At 34.1% G+C, this 16,080-nt stretch overlaps 1 protein-coding gene across 3 annotated transcripts in view; it reads right to left on the bottom strand.

The window, feature by feature from the left end:
- RICTOR (RPTOR independent companion of MTOR complex 2) overlaps positions 1–16,080 on the bottom strand; it is a 117,375-nt gene that overhangs the window by 98,111 nt on the left and 3,184 nt on the right. Inside the window, exon 1 of one of the 3 annotated variants that reach the window (XM_038535259.1) lies at positions 9,449–11,588. The exons of the other annotated variants lie outside the window; for them this stretch is intronic. The gene's annotated coding sequence lies outside the window, so the exon portion shown is untranslated. Of the gene's footprint in view, positions 1–9,448; positions 11,589–16,080 lie in introns of those variants that run through there. 3 annotated transcript variants of the gene reach the window in all.

The raw sequence follows: 16,080 nt of genomic DNA, 5'->3' as shown, positions 1-16,080 counted from the left end.
CCCACGTCAGGCTCCCTGCATGGAGCCTGCTTCTCTCTCTGCCTGTGTCTCTGCCTGTCTCTCTCTCTGTGTCTCATAAATAAATAAAATCTTTAAAAATAAATAAATAAAAAATAAAAAATATACAGTAATAAAAAGGAAACAGTAGTTAATTCAGACTTGTACAAATTACCAATAAGGTTGGGAAGAATGTTTATTTCACATAATTTGCCATTCCTATTTTATATGTATACACGTGTGTTAACATACAATAATAATAATAAACAATGGGGAGAGGATGTTTCTGATGGTTTATCTCAAACAACCTCCTTAATATTGTCATAAGTCTCCTCAAAGTACAGTAACAACTGATCTACCTTTAGTACATGCAGAACCCTTTTCTTTTTAAAAAAAGTCTCACTACATGAAGTCCTCTATAAAATGTCTGCCAACTAACTCTAGGTGCTTATTCAGCTTTAGCTTTAAGCTTCCACACGAGTAAACTTCAGCGGCACTAGTTCATAACCCATGAAGCCCTTCTTTAGTGCAAAGCTTTGGCTTACTAAAAATGCTCAGTTCAGATCAAGGGATCAAACGAAAAAATAACAGTATCAGTTAAGAATCACATACATGTGTTATGTCTAGTAATTAAACTTCTACAACAGTGTTCGAGTGTTAGGATTACACTCAAAAACTTTCATCTACCAAGTATTTTTTAAAGGCGGATCACTAAAAAAAATAAATAAATAAAAATAAAAAATAAAAAAAAGGCGGATCACTAGTCAAAAGTTTTCATAATATTTCTCTTAATTTATTTTAGGCTATTACAATGCCCTTGCTGTACTTAACTAATACTTTCTCTGAGAAATACTAACAGTAAAAAAAAAATACAACTTAATAAGTTAACTCCTCCTTCTTTATTTGCTAAAAGTGCAAAACATCTCTCAATCCACAAACCAAAACCTAGACATTATACAATTATATGGCAAAACAAGTTTCAAGTCTACTGTCAATCCTAGTACTGCTAGGAATCCTACACCAAGGATTATGAAGCTGCAGTGACGCTCAAGGGAAAGAATTTCATGAACCCTGGGCAACCCCTGCCACAGCACACACATTTATTTGTCAACCTTAAAGTATGATTTTACTTTACCAAAGATACAAATGTACTTATTCTAAAATTTCTGTAAAAAATATTCAGAACCCAGAATATTGCCTGGCTGGCTCATTCAGAAAAGGATGTGACTTTTGATCTTGGGGTCGTGAGTACAAGCCCCACGTCAGGTGTAGAGATAAAATAATAATACTAATAATAACTGTGCACAGAATTAAAAAGCAAAATCTGGTAAAAAAAGATTGTTAGCTTGAATGACCAGCTGAAACAGCCGAAAATCTAAGATGCTAAAAGAGAACATATTGCAAGAATCTCATTCACTTAAAAAAAAAAGTACAATTATAAAAATATGTAAAAGTTGTGATACCCAGACAAGACTTTCCCCAAAATTCTGCCTATAAGCTACTGTGCTTACTTATCAGAGTTCATATTCAGAATAAAAATTTTAAAAACATTACAGAGAATAAAGGTAAAATTAACTTCTCCCACAAATAAAATTATCTCCTCCATTCCTCTATCTTCCCTTTCCTTTATACTACTTTCAATGATATATTGAACATCTAAGTGAAAGCCTCTAACAACAGCAGCAGGAAACTGAAATGAACAGAATCATATTTTATAGAGGTCATGGAAGGCTTATAACCCCCTTCTCAACCTCCTGAGTTGTCAATCAAGCCTAACCATCCAACCAATCTACATTTTTTTTAATGACAACTAACTTTAAGAGCAAGGTCTGATTTATCTTGTAACCTCAACCTTGAAACTTCAAAAACTTAGCAGAATAATCTATGGTATATAGTCAATAATTAATTGAATAAATAAATTAATGAATACAGCATTTCCATTTATGGTCACAAAGAGTTCTCATTAATGACAATTATTTGCTAACTCAAGATACTAAAGTGATTAGGGTTAGACATACAGCTTACAAAGAAGTGCAACCATCAGTTCTACAATGTTGGCTTTGTGGCTTTCTCCTCTTGAATACTGAAGTCTCATGTGATTCAAAATGGATATAAAGTGAAAGAATTAATTCATTCACTTATTCATTCAATTAACATTGATTTAGTGACGTGTGCTATGCTTCTCCAGGGGCGTCAATCCGTTATCCACAGAACAACCAAGAGTGATCTTTCTAAATAATCAGATAACATCACTCTCTTAATTAAAACCTTCTAATGGCTTCCTTTTGCAAGCATACCATAATCTCTAGTCTCATACTCTCCCTCTCATTCATTAAGCACTAATCATTATTTGTTCCTTCCTGATCTCTGGGCCTTTGTACTACTTTTTTCTACTTGGAAGAAGTAGACCTTCACCCTGTATCTTCACTTTATGCCACCTCATTAGTTCTGAATCAACTAAGTATTACTGCTTCAGAGAAGCTTTCTGACAATCCCAACCACCACTCAACTCTCTTTTTTTATAAAGATTTTTTTAATTTACTTATTCATATATATATATATATGGGGGGGGGGGCAGTCACAGGCAGAGGGAAAAGCAGGCGCCATGCAGGGAGCCTGACGTGGGACTCGATCTGGGGTCTCCAGGATCACACCCTGGGCTGCAGGCAGCGCTAAACTGCTGCGCCACAGGGGCTGCCCTCAACTCTCTTTTAAATATCTAATTGTACATTATTCAGAGTATCTACTTACTTAACATTCTGTGTTCAAATGTTTATTGTCTGCATTCTCCCCCACCAGAATACAATTCCTCAAGGACAGACATAATCTTTTTCTCCACTGAATCACCAGGAAAGGAACAGTATCTCACACATAGTAAAGGTCAATAAATGTTTGCCAACTGTGCCTGAGGAAGGCAGACATGAACAAATTATCACCATGTTGTAAGAAATGTAACACAGAAAATTTTATATACTATAAAAGCCCAAAGAAGGAAGATGCTGAACTCTGCTAGGGATATTAAGATTAGCTTACATTAGAAAACCTGTTGCTAGCTACAATAAAGATCGGGAGAGGACAGAACTAGAATGGAGGGAGTAGTGATGAAGCCAATGCATTCATCCAGGAAAGTAAATGGGAGCCCAAAAAAAGGCACAGCAGCAGAAATAAAAACAATTGGGACACCTGAGCGGCTCAGTGGGTTGAGTGTCTGACTCTTACTTTTGGCTCAAGTCATGATCTCAGGGTCATAGAATGGAGCCCCCTGTCAGGGTCCACACTCAGTGCAGAGTGTGCCTGAGATTCCCCTTTCCCTTTCCCTCTGCCTCTGTTCCCCCCACCATGCACTCTAAATAAATAAATATCCTTAAAGACAATAGATTTAACAGATTTCAGAGATAAAATCATTATCATCAGACTGGTAGCAGATTTGATGTGTAGAATAAGGACAAGAAATGAGGCCAGGATGTCTCCTGGGTGTCTGCTTTGGCCCCATTAAAGTACTGCTCTTAGCCCAGATGAAAAATATAGAAAGATTTTTAAAACAATGAGATAAATATTAAGTTTGAAACACAGATATGTTGATATAAGTGACTACATGGTCAAGATGTTGAATATGCTATCTGGAACCCTCATACTGGAACCATCATACTAATGACTAAACTTGATAGTCATTTATTCCACCAATAAATATTTAATCAAGTACATACAATGTGCTGGGGCTTTTCTAGGCACTAGGGATACAATGGTGAACAACAACAACAAAGTGTCCTCACAAAACTTATATTCTACGGAGACAGACAATATAAATAATACTGTAATGGCAGTAGTGACAAGGGCTATAAAAGAACAAATATAAAAGAATGGAAAGTGAGGGAGATGGGGGCTACTTTACATAGAATGATCAGAGAAGGTCTCATTAATAAAGTAATAAACAGAATTATGCAGAGTAAGGGAGCGAGCCTCCAAATATTAGGGGAAGAATAATTCAGACAGAATTTAACAAAGGCACAAAAGTTCTGGGTCTGAAAGGAGAATATAAATAGAATGAATGGCAAGGAGGCTGTTTTGCCAAATAGAGTGAATAAGAGAAAAAGAGGAAATGAGAATGGCTGAAGAGGTAGTCAGAGACCAGATTACAATGGGAGTCTCCACATATAGTGGTAGTATATATCTCAGAAAAATTATCTTGTTATACACATCCCAGTATTTAATATGGTGCTGAGAATATAGCAGGTGCTCAATGAATACTCTTCAAAAGAATGAGTGAATAAATCAATGAGCTAACAAATCTCCATTATATTTGACCACAATTTGTATTTGACCAGTTCCCAAACTCCAATTCACGCCCAAAGCACAGATCAAATAGCAATTCAAAGGACTACATTATAAGGTTTAGCAATCTTTAGAAGCAGAATTTTTTTAAAGTCTTTTAAACAGTGACATCACCACTAGAAGAAGTACATATCCTTTTAAGGGGACCACTTAAAGGAAACATCTACTTCAAAGTATATAATTTCTAGATTGTTTGCTAAAACAACACATCATTTGATAAACCCTTCACAAAATAAACAAAATACCATTTTAGACCAACCTCTGATTGTGCTGGACAGACCAAAGTTTACTACTTCAGCGCTATTCTAAGAAAAATCATTTAAAATAGTTGAAAAAAAAAATATGTACCAGTATATGTACAAGAACAATAAATAATATAACCCTGTAAAACTTGGTAACAAATATAGATTTATTGCATGTTGTCATTCCTAATTAACAGTATCAAATATGCATTTACTCAAAACTCACTACTAAAGCCAAGTATCTTTTGATAGCAAATAATCCATACTCAGTGAACTAAACAGTCTAGACTCAAAATCAGCAAGAATCTTCTGAAGTTATTAGGATGTTCCCACTTTCAGGGAATTCCAAACTCATTGTTTTCCATACTTCCAGAGTAGATGCATGAAAATTTAAAACAAATACTAATTTTTTTTTAATTACCAACATTTAGAAAATGCACTTTATGAGAAACTTCATTACCTTCAGTATAGTGAATACTTGTTTCACGTTCACATTTATTCCTACACACTGAAATAAGTAAAATGTTCTTTATTCTACTTATCTATGCTAAGCACATATTGCTAAAATGTCTTCAAGTATTTAATCAATTTCCTATGCAACAGTTCAAATTTCTTGGGGACAAGTACCAAGTTATGAGGAGTGGAATTTTTTTTCTATCACCGACTCTTGGGGGGGTTGGGGGGGGGGACCTAAAATTCAATGATTAAGTAAAAACAAAAACAAAAAAAATTTTAACAATTAAATTTTATTTTAAGTCAAGGAACATAAAACACTTCAAATGCAGCTAAAAGACCAATATAGTCCATTTCTATATCATATCCTATTATATTGAAGAGTCACCAAAGGAAAGACTAGAGATAGAAACCAATGAGAAAAATTGAGAAATATAGGGAAGGGGAGAAAAACAATCAAAGACACTTCATAACTATCAATAAGGTCTTAGACACTTTCACTTAACCTCGTAAAGTTCGAACATGTCTACTAAAAAAAAAAAAAAAAATCACATTATTTTAGGATTCCCTCATATGCGAAACCTAAAGCAGGATTGGACAAATTTCTAACGGTCCCTTTTGAGCTCCTAAGAGAATCATAAAAGACAAACATTTATGTTCCTTCAAGGAGAAGCATCTCTCTTTTATACTCTAACAACTTATCAACTTTGATAAATACTTAAAGCTATGTTGTAAATCCAAAATATTAATAAATTGTTATTTTCGCATGAGTGTATCATTGAAGTAAGGACCAAGACATGTTTATCACTGTCGCTTTTTTTCTGTAGAAATACTAACCCAATTTCAGTAATCATTCCACCAATTTAATTAGGTCAACACAAAACTTTTATTGGACTGGAATTTTTTTTAACTAACTTTCTAACCTGTAGCTTTGAGTAGGTTATTGTGATCTGAACAACCATTAAGAAAAAAAAAAATTCACCTATCTAGATGTATTTACTGACTACAATGTATTAAAGCAAAAAGGTCAAACTAAAAAGGCAGACAGATATTCACAAAATGATTTAAATTTTTTAAATAAAGTTGGAATTAATCTCATTCCAAATCATGTCCACTCATATAAACCCACTGCCCATTCAAAAAGACATCGCATGGTAACATACCTGATACATGTTATGCAGACTTGGATTAATAGAACGTTTATTCTACATACAACATGGTGATACAATGTAATATTGGACATAAGAAGATGATATAAAAGAGTACATACTGTATAAGTGTATCATAGGAAGTTAAAAAACAAGCCAAACTAATCTATGGTATGAGAAGTCAAAATAGTGGTATCCTTCCCATAGGAAAGTAGTGCCCAGAAGGAGACAGAATGGGAGCTTCTGAGGTACTGCAGTATTCTGATTCTTGATCTGGGTTCTGATTATTCACATGTTCAATTTGTCAAAATTTATAGGATTATACAATTATGACAAACATTTTTTGGATCTAGGTTTTCTTTATATAAAAAATAATTTAGTAACATTTACTACTCTCTCTGTTATGCATTTTAACATGTAAAAAGAGAAGAGGGTCTAACATCTCCACAGTTTTCAAAGCCCTCAGTTACTTACCTCTACCTTACGAATTCAATATGAATACTAAAATTCTATTTCCTTATTATTCCTCTCTCAGTAAAACATTTAATGCCTTTATTCATGCTCAATTCCTCTTGATTTAACACCATCCTGCTCATTCAGAGCTGTAACAATGCCCCACTTTCTCTTACTTTTTTCCCAGCTTACACTTCTCTCTCCCTTCTTTCATCTCCTTTGCTTTAAATGACCACTAAAGAAAACCTAATATCTACAGGTATTAGGTAAAGATATGTGCCAAAATGTGCCAAAATTGTAATAAATATCTTACAAACATTTCATTCATTCCTCAAGTGTTATTTCCAGCAGAGATGAGAAAACATGCTCAGAAAGCCAACTTGTCCAAACTCAAAAAACTAAGAGGCAGGGTCAAGATTCAAATCTAGAGGTGTCTGACTCTAAAGCCCAAGCTCTTAGCTACAAGAGCTAGATTGTCTCTATATTAGGCAATTAGCACATTATTTAATGTTATTGTGTCCGTATCAGTCACATTTTGTACCTTAGTATCTATCTTTAGATAATCCTACCATCCATATTGTATACATTATATACTAACTCTATTAAGTCATATCTCATCTACCTTGAATGCTATGTGGCAATGCTATGTGGAAAATAACCAGGATATAAAAGCAAGCATATCAAAAAATGGCAATAAACATTCAAAGCAGTATCATCACCAAGTTTATTCACTACAGAAAACATGATTATTGATAGTAGGGCCCCTTTATTCATCATAATCACAACCTAATTATGTTTATTTTCCATATAATATTAATAAGTCCAGTTACAGTTTCTATTTTATAGCATGGTAAAAGTAAAAAAATAAAGGACTGCTAAATATAGGAATAATATAGTTGCAATGTAAAGTGACAGCTGAATGCAAGAAAACAGCACATGAGATCAAAAAGAGCAGTCCAATGTCACACAAGGTAGTAATAAATCATCCTCCCCTTACCTCCAACACAATAATCAACATTCATAATGATGACCCCAGCCAAAGAGAAGTTAAAATGTAGTTGATATATTCTTCTTAATAAAGGAGAGAAATACGTAATAGTTACAGAAATAATTTTATCAAAAATGGTTCATATGTGCATTTAAGGGCTCAGTCAATAACTTGTTTCTTAAGGGCTCCAAATCAACATTACTATAAAATATAGCATACTCATTTTGTCACTAATTATTCCAGTAATATGACTTATCTTCTACTATACTTGTTTTTAGAAAGATTATAAAGGGTTAAGTGCATGTACTTGTTTTTAGAAAGATTATAAAGGGTTTTAGAATTAAAAACAATGAATGGGACCTGAATCCTACCTCTCTCTCTTACTGCCAGTATGACCTTGGGCTAGTTAGGCATCCTCTGGGCCCAACTTTCTTCATCAGTTACATAAGGATATTAAAACACATTTTCTAGAAATGTAGGAAGACTAAATTCAATAATTTAAGTCATGTTTTTAACAGTTTCCAATATATTATAAAGTTCAAAATATAGTAGCTGCTGTTTTTGTAATCAAAGACCATGTCTTAAACATCTAACAACCAGAACAATGTTGGACACACAAGCAGTACTAAGTAGTTGGTGACTGACCTGTATGAGGAGAAGAAAAGGGGAAGACTCTCTAATAGCACACGGCAGTGTCCAACATGAGTAAACCTACTATTTTATTTGTAAATATTTATAAAATTTTAAAAACAAAAGAACTAGGATCAATTATTAAAAAATGATTCTTTTATAAAATTTTGGCTAATTTGATACAAGAATTTCATTAACAAACATAGCTACTCAACAAAGAAACAAACTCTGAAAAAGCTAACTATCAATGAAAGGTTTGAGCGATGATGGATGACATCTGTCAGATACTATAAAGAAGATTCCTGTTTTGATGGGGAGAGCTAATAATTTCTAAAGCAGCTTACAAATATGCTTAAAAATAAACATAATATACACATATACCTCTCCCAAATCCACTCATATTCAAGTACCCCAAGTGAACATTTACTTGCAATATAATTACTTATTTTAAAGATAATTACACTTTTTTTTTTCTCAGTACTCTTAATACAGAAACAATTACTGATGGAAGCAACAAATTTTCCTAGGACTCAAAAGTAAGTCTAAACTTTTTAAATACAGCAAAATAACTATTACAAGAAACAATAACATAGCAAAAGGCAACTGCTACAGTTTATCCCTCTCAATCCTTTTTATTTCTTTTTAAAGAATAATCAGCATCTTTTTAAACGTCTTCCATTACGCTAGGTAAAACAATATATATTTCTGTATTCAAAACAATGTTGAAACATGAACACATAACACTGAATTCTCCCATGACAAAGGAGAAAAAGGTTATTTTAAAGTTCTTATTAAAATATACAGTGATTTAAACATTTTTAAGGTTATGCTAATGCAAAATTTAACTCATTAAAAAGTTGTAAAAGCTTATGTTGAGAATTATTCTTACATGACATAGAAAATCTTATGTAAGAATTAATCTGACCTGCTTTGCACCAAGTTATACCATTCAAAAGTAACATTAGAAATTACAGGATACAGCAATAAAATAAAATTGTAAGTCATTCTAAAATAAAGTAAAAAAATAGCTATTTGTATTCAAATATTCCATTATCATGATTTTAGGCTAATCATGTGATAGGTATGATTAAAAACTTATCTACAACACACGTAAATAAAACATCCCACAATTTTCCACCATCCACGTGGTCACACACACAGAAACTGCCATATAGCTAAATGTTAAGAGTTCACAGCTCACCTACCTCCAACCACTGGAGTCTTCTCACTCTTTCTGCAACTCTATTCCCTTCAGTTTCTCTTTTTCTTTTTTCTTTTTTTTTTTTTCTTGGGGGAGGGGGCTGGTGGTGATGGTGGTGGTGTGGTGAAGGTTAGGGAGTATATTATACAGAATTATGAGTGGAGAAAAAACAGGGCAATTAAAAGTTTTAGTATATGAGGGATGAACATTAAGCATGGAAAGAATTAGCAATACTACCTTAAGATGTGATTTCTCGAAGTATGAAACTACAGATAAATATATGTATGTGCACACATCTAAAAGCAGTTAAATACACTTTTATCTGGCAAGCTGTTCCTTCTTAGTAACTAAAAGTAAATTACTTGGCAGTCTTCTTTGTTTACAGCTTCTGTGTCTCTTCACTCATAAGAAACACATGAAATTACACTGGATTCTGAACAAGATCACTAAAATCCCTGCAAGTGGCAATTCAATTCTCATTTTGCTGCTTTAATAAAAGCAATAATTTCCCCAGTACACCCTTTACCCAAATAAATAGAGGGCTGGGTAGGTTGCCTGGATTTAGCAATAAAACATTCCATGTTTTTCAGAATGACTTTATTTTCAAATATTCTATCTCACTGTGAGGCGACATGTTTAAATTCTGAGATCAGAAAACATGGTCATTTTAGTGTGGAAAATAACAAAAACACTACTCATCTCATTTATAATCTCTATTTCCAAATTTCATACCTCTATAAGTAAGTTTGATAACATATTTACAGAGCCCTTTGAACATGCAGTATTAATGAAAGGGAAAGGAAACACATATACTACAAAACAATGGAAGAAAAAAAATCATTTATACTTGGATTTGGAATAACAGCCAAGCATTTATATACTCATAGTCACAAGCACACAATTATTTCACAATATGCCTAAAAGCTCTCAGTCCAGTCCTGCACTACCTTTACAGGCCAGAAGAACCCTACTTTGAAATATAATCAATCTTCAATAATTAAGAGATTTTATATAATTGCCAACTTTTTCTCAACATTACCTTCAAATACTGAATAATATGCCAGAAATGTTAGTTAACAAAATTAAGTTACGTTTTTTAAAACACTGATCCAAAGTTCTACCTATTCAAATGCTACCCTTTTATGCAAAGGTCTTACAGGTGCCAAGTTTCTATGAGGTCTTACCTCTAAGCTACTCCTTACCTATCTCTCTTTATTTCCCCTCAATTCCTCCAGCTTTTGATTCCTTCATAAGGACAACTGGTAGGTTCTTCAAATATTACTATCTTATACTATGCCCTGATACAGGTATATCCCAACTATAATATAAACTTGAAGCCAAGAATTGTGCCTTCCTGATTCATGATAATATTTATTAATTCAATTATATAATATATGGATCAACAAACCACTATAAATCCAAATCTTCAAAATATTGGGGTAAAAAAATGGCAAAGTAATTAAAAGAGCCAAATTCTTGAAAATCCAGGTAATTTTAAGTTTTCTGTATTTCTTACTAAACTCAATTGACTCCACAAAAAGGGTGTTTGAAGCCTTGGCATATTCTTAATTTTATATTTTATATAAATTTCATCATTACCAGGTGCTTTACTCAGTTTGTGCAATCTGGCTTAAAAACCTTGTAAAAGGAAGTTTTGAGAATGTACTTAAGTAGTCTTTCAATCCTATGACTTGGGACATATGTTGTATTTATCGAGTTTTACACTATTATTTTCAATTTAGTTTGGCATCTGTATAATTTTAGAAGTATATTCACTGCAGAGATAAAATTTTAAAGTAGTTATTCAGCTTTAACCTGGCCACACTAACAAAAAAGCACAGATAATACAAAACAATGGATGATCCAAAAAAGCATTAACAGTCAACTCTCAATTATTCGCATGTGGATTACCTAATATATATTTTAACCTATTTATGTTTGCTATTCTAAAAGTATTTGCTCAGGAAATAAAAATTGATGCTAATAATTCAAATAAAAGAAAAGATATATCAATCTATTGTAGGGGAGGAAAGAATAGAAAATCTTCCCAAGCCACATATAAATAGTGCTATTTAGATGATGTAATTTAGCACTCATCATTATTCACCTTTTTTATTAAGCGCAGGTAAGTGAGAGTGGACTGTATTTAGCTTGGTGATAGTCAGAGGTACAGATACACAGGCATGCAAACCATTCACTCACCCCACTGTGCTTTTCACAGCCCTATTTTCAGTAGCCTGAGACCTGGGAGGGGGAGGAGGCAGCAAGTCACTGCAGATGATCACTTAAAAGGAAATTGAGAGTTGACTATAATTTACATTTAAAGTGCTATGAAATACCATCACTCCTACATGTATTCATTACTGTTTATGGGAATACTTCTCACAGTGATTTAACAAGGCTGTAATGCTTTCTTTTCAATCTTTCAATATCCCAGAAACATGGTGATATCTGAGGATCACAAAGACAGAAGGTGACAGTGCTACACATGTAATGTAGTATGCATTTTAGAGATCCAGGAAACTGAAGCCCAGAGAGGTTAAACAGTATGCCAACATCATTCTTAGATTAAGGAAGACAGAACTGAGTTCTCCAGACACCAACTTCAATGCTACAGTCTCGCAGTCTCTTCAACCAAAACTTCCCTCTTGGCTTGAGAGATCATAGTCTTGCTAGTTTTCTTCTCTTGGCCACCTTCTTCTCATTTTTTGATTCTTATGCTATGACACTCTCATCAGCTCCTCCTCTAATACGTAAATCTTTAGCTCTTTCTCCATTTACTTTCTTTCCTGTCTCAATGCCCTATGCAGAGAACAATCAGATCACAAGTTTAGAACCATTCCAGTATTTGCAGCTACCTTTTATATACCTCTGATAGAATTAATCACCTGAAATTCAAAGTGCAAAGCTGAACTCATTATCATCCCTCCAAAATGGATTTCTTCATTTCATGGCATCATCAATCTCATTGTCCCTCAGGACTGCAAACCTAAAATGTTTTTACTTCTACTCCCTTAACGTTGTACTACTCCATTTCTCATCTCTCTCTCCATTCTGACATTCAATAAATGCTTCCATTATATGATAGATGCTGGGGAAGCTTAAGATCTAGTGAGGGAAAAACAACGAAGACAAAGAAAGCGACGGGAAGTGATAGTTAGAAAGGAACAAACAAAATATGGAAAAGTAGAGGAGGAAGCAATGAATTCCCACTGGGATGATTTCTAGAAGTAGCCTGTGACCTAGAAGACCTTGGAGAATTAGGATTTCAATAAAGAGTGCTGAAAATGAAGTTCTAGGCAGAGGAAACAACCTGCACAAGGTCAAATAAAAAACTGTATGCCATATGTAAGGAATAAGCCATTTTTTTTCTAAACCAGGGGTATAATACAATCTCCAAGGGGAAAGAACAAGAACGGAGAGGTAAGTGCTTTGGACTAGTGAACTTTCCACATCCCCTCTGAAAAGCACTGTGTGTGAAGAAAGAGGAGAGTGGCTTACACAAGTAAATCTGCACAGAGGCTGACAGAATAGTATGATTAAGACAGTACAGAAGATAATAATTCTGGAATAAATCATACAAGGTCTTCAATGCCAAGCTAAGAAATCTGGACTTTATTCTGCGAGCAACAATGAGGCAGAGAAGTATGAATATGAGTGTGCCTTGTTTTTTTGTTTTTTGTTTTTTTATTTAAGGGAATGATAAGATGAGATCTACATTTCAGGAAAATAATCCTGGCAATCATATAGCAGATAAAGTGAAAAAAAAGGTTAGAGAAAAGATTTTACATGACCCATGAGATAATAAAGATGTAAACAAGACCAATGACATGGAATAGGAGGGACTAGATTCATCAGATATTTCACAGCCAAACTGAAGAAAAATGGCACCTGAACAAAAATAAGCAGTAGGCCTCTAGCTTGATGGTAGTGGTAATTATAAAGTGAGAAAGGCACATGCCTTGGGGTGGAAAGCTTTACACATCAAGCCTTTTAGATGAGTAGTAGACACATAATACTAATACATTTTGCAAGCTTAAAAAGAGTCTGAATAAAAATGTATTTATCATAACTATCTCAACTCATGGATTTTTTTTTTTTTTCAACTCATGGATTTTTGAAGCCATCAGTGAAAAAGTGGTTCAGGGACACAGCACTGGAGGAGAGAAGAAAAGATCAAGGACAGAACCTTAAGGTTCATTTGCTTAAGGAGCTGGAAGACCAGCCAGGGAACAGAGAACGAACAGCATGACAGGCAGGAAAAGCAGCAGGAGAATATTTCACAGAAGTCAAGTGAAGAAATAATTACAAGAATAGCAATAGTATATAGTGGCTACAAGTATAGTCACTCACTAATCCTATGACCTTGGCTGAATAACTTACCTGAATCTCAGACCTTTAGAAGTTTAGAACCAAAAAAAAAAAAAAAAAGAAGTTTAGAACCTATATATTCAATTGTAAAACAGGGATAAAAAGAATACCTTAAACAGTTATTAAAGATTAGCGGAGATAACATATTTTAGAGCCTGGAACAAAACTATTAACACAGTAGTAGTACTTAAATAGAATAGGGAACTTAAAAATGCCAATGAATTTTGCATGAGATTACCAGCATCCTTTAAAAAAAACTATTTTCAGGGAATCCCTGGGTGGCTCAGTGGTTTAGCACCTGCCTTTGGCCTAGGGTGCAATCCTGGAGTCCCAGGATGGAGTCCCACGTTGGGCTCCTGGCATGGAGCCTGCTTCTCCCTCTGCCTGTGTCTCTGCCTCTCTCTCTCTATCATGAATAAATAAAATATTAAAAAAAAAAAAAACCAACTATTTTCAGTACATGGGGAAAGCTGTGCTTAGAAGACTATAGTGGTTAAGGAAAAAAACTAGAGTGAAGATGAACTATTCTTTCTGTAGAGCAATGGAAAAACAGCTGTTTTGTAATCTTTATCTTTCCACACCTCCCACCACCATGGCATGCCTGGTATAGTAGTACCTGAGCCATAAGAAGGATACAACAAATGATCATTGAACATGAGAAGACTGATCCAATAGGAAAGTGAAATGAAGATAGGGATTCCAGTTCTACAAAGAATCTCAGAGGAAACAGTATTAGGAGCATGAAATTCCTTTCCAGGTTAGCCTTGGAAAGAACAGAGATGCTTTATTCCCTGACTCAGGGAACCAGAAGATAAGTACATATAAAATATAAAGGGAAGAAGACAAGCGCACCTGGCTGGCTCAGTAGGTAGAGCATGTGACTCTTGATCTTGGAGTCCTGAGTTAAAGCCCCACATTGGGCACAGAGATTACTTTAAAAAATAAATAAAGGGGAGAAGTCAACGGAATTCAGATTAGACAGCTTCTACTTTCTTAATAAAGAAATATAAGTTCTCTGTGCAGAGCAGGAGAATTCCAAACCCAGTGTGAAATCTGAAGAAAACAAATTAGATGATCACTCTGTTTCAAAATATATTCACCTTCATTTCTATCTTCAACATCCTGGTCTAGTTCCCCACCATTTCTTAGATTACGTCAGCAGCTTCCTAGCCAGCTCCTCTTCTTGCTGACTTTTACCTTTCCAAGGTGTGGTATAGTCTCTTGGGAATCCGTGTTTCCTTTCATTATGTCCACCACTATTCTTATGTGAAGTAAACCACTCTGATCATCTGCCCACCAAACAATTCATCATTTTCTCATCTAGGCTACTTCTGATCCTTGTACAGTCTGGTTACTTATTTTGTCATTCCATATTGCAATCCCTTTTTTAAATATCTGTTCCAGTAAACTCCTAAAAAGGGGAATGACATCTTCCTCATCTTCATTCCTACATCACTTAATTCAGCATTTAGTAAATAAAAGGCATTTTGTCAATGTTTGTTTTGTCTAACTGAAGTCAGTGGTTAAACAACATGAGTAATCTGCTCACTAGAAACAAAAAAATCAGAAAACAAAAAAGTAGTGTTCAAATCTCCATCATTCAGATAACCTTCCTACTTTTTTAAGTATCGAACAGCAACTAAGTCAATTTTTGTATTCTAACAGAAAAGTTAAAGAATCGGATAATCAAAAATCAAAAAATATAAAACTCAATACTTTTAAATAAATTCTATTCTAATAGATTTGAGTACAGGTTTGTCCATGTCCTGGAAATTCACTTTGAACACAATAATTAAATTACTGTTTAGTAAGAAGGACTTACACAGGAAGAATACTCTGTGTCGAATTTTCAAGTTATCCAGTACCAGAAGAAATGTACGAGGAGACTGATAACAGAAAAACAAAACAGGCTATCCTTGCAGTGGAAGTGACTAAGGGAAGCGTTTTGGTTTCAAAATAGATATTGGCATGCAAAACAGAGAGAGTATTTAAGTTATATCAATAGCAAATATCAGGGACTTTCACAAAATAAATAGTTGTTTGAACAAAACTGAAAGCAACAGTTACCAATAAGTTCACTGTGAGAATTACTGCAATGAAGTTCTTAAACTAGATCAAAACTAATTCATTAGCAATTTTTAATTGAAGTACACCACGTATGAACAGTGATACCAATACTAAGACCAAAGCACCTGTAACTTTCCTGGGCCTCAAGAAGCTTGCAAGGCTAGTCAAATCATTGTTACCAAGAAATTTTCTTGAGTC

This window comes from Canis lupus, chromosome 4 (genome assembly GCF_011100685.1).
Source record: "Canis lupus familiaris isolate Mischka breed German Shepherd chromosome 4, alternate assembly UU_Cfam_GSD_1.0, whole genome shotgun sequence".
NCBI lineage: Eukaryota > Metazoa > Chordata > Mammalia > Carnivora > Canidae > Canis > Canis lupus.
The sequence above is the reverse complement of the archived record's forward strand: the minus strand, read 5'-3'. Positions and strand labels throughout refer to the sequence as shown.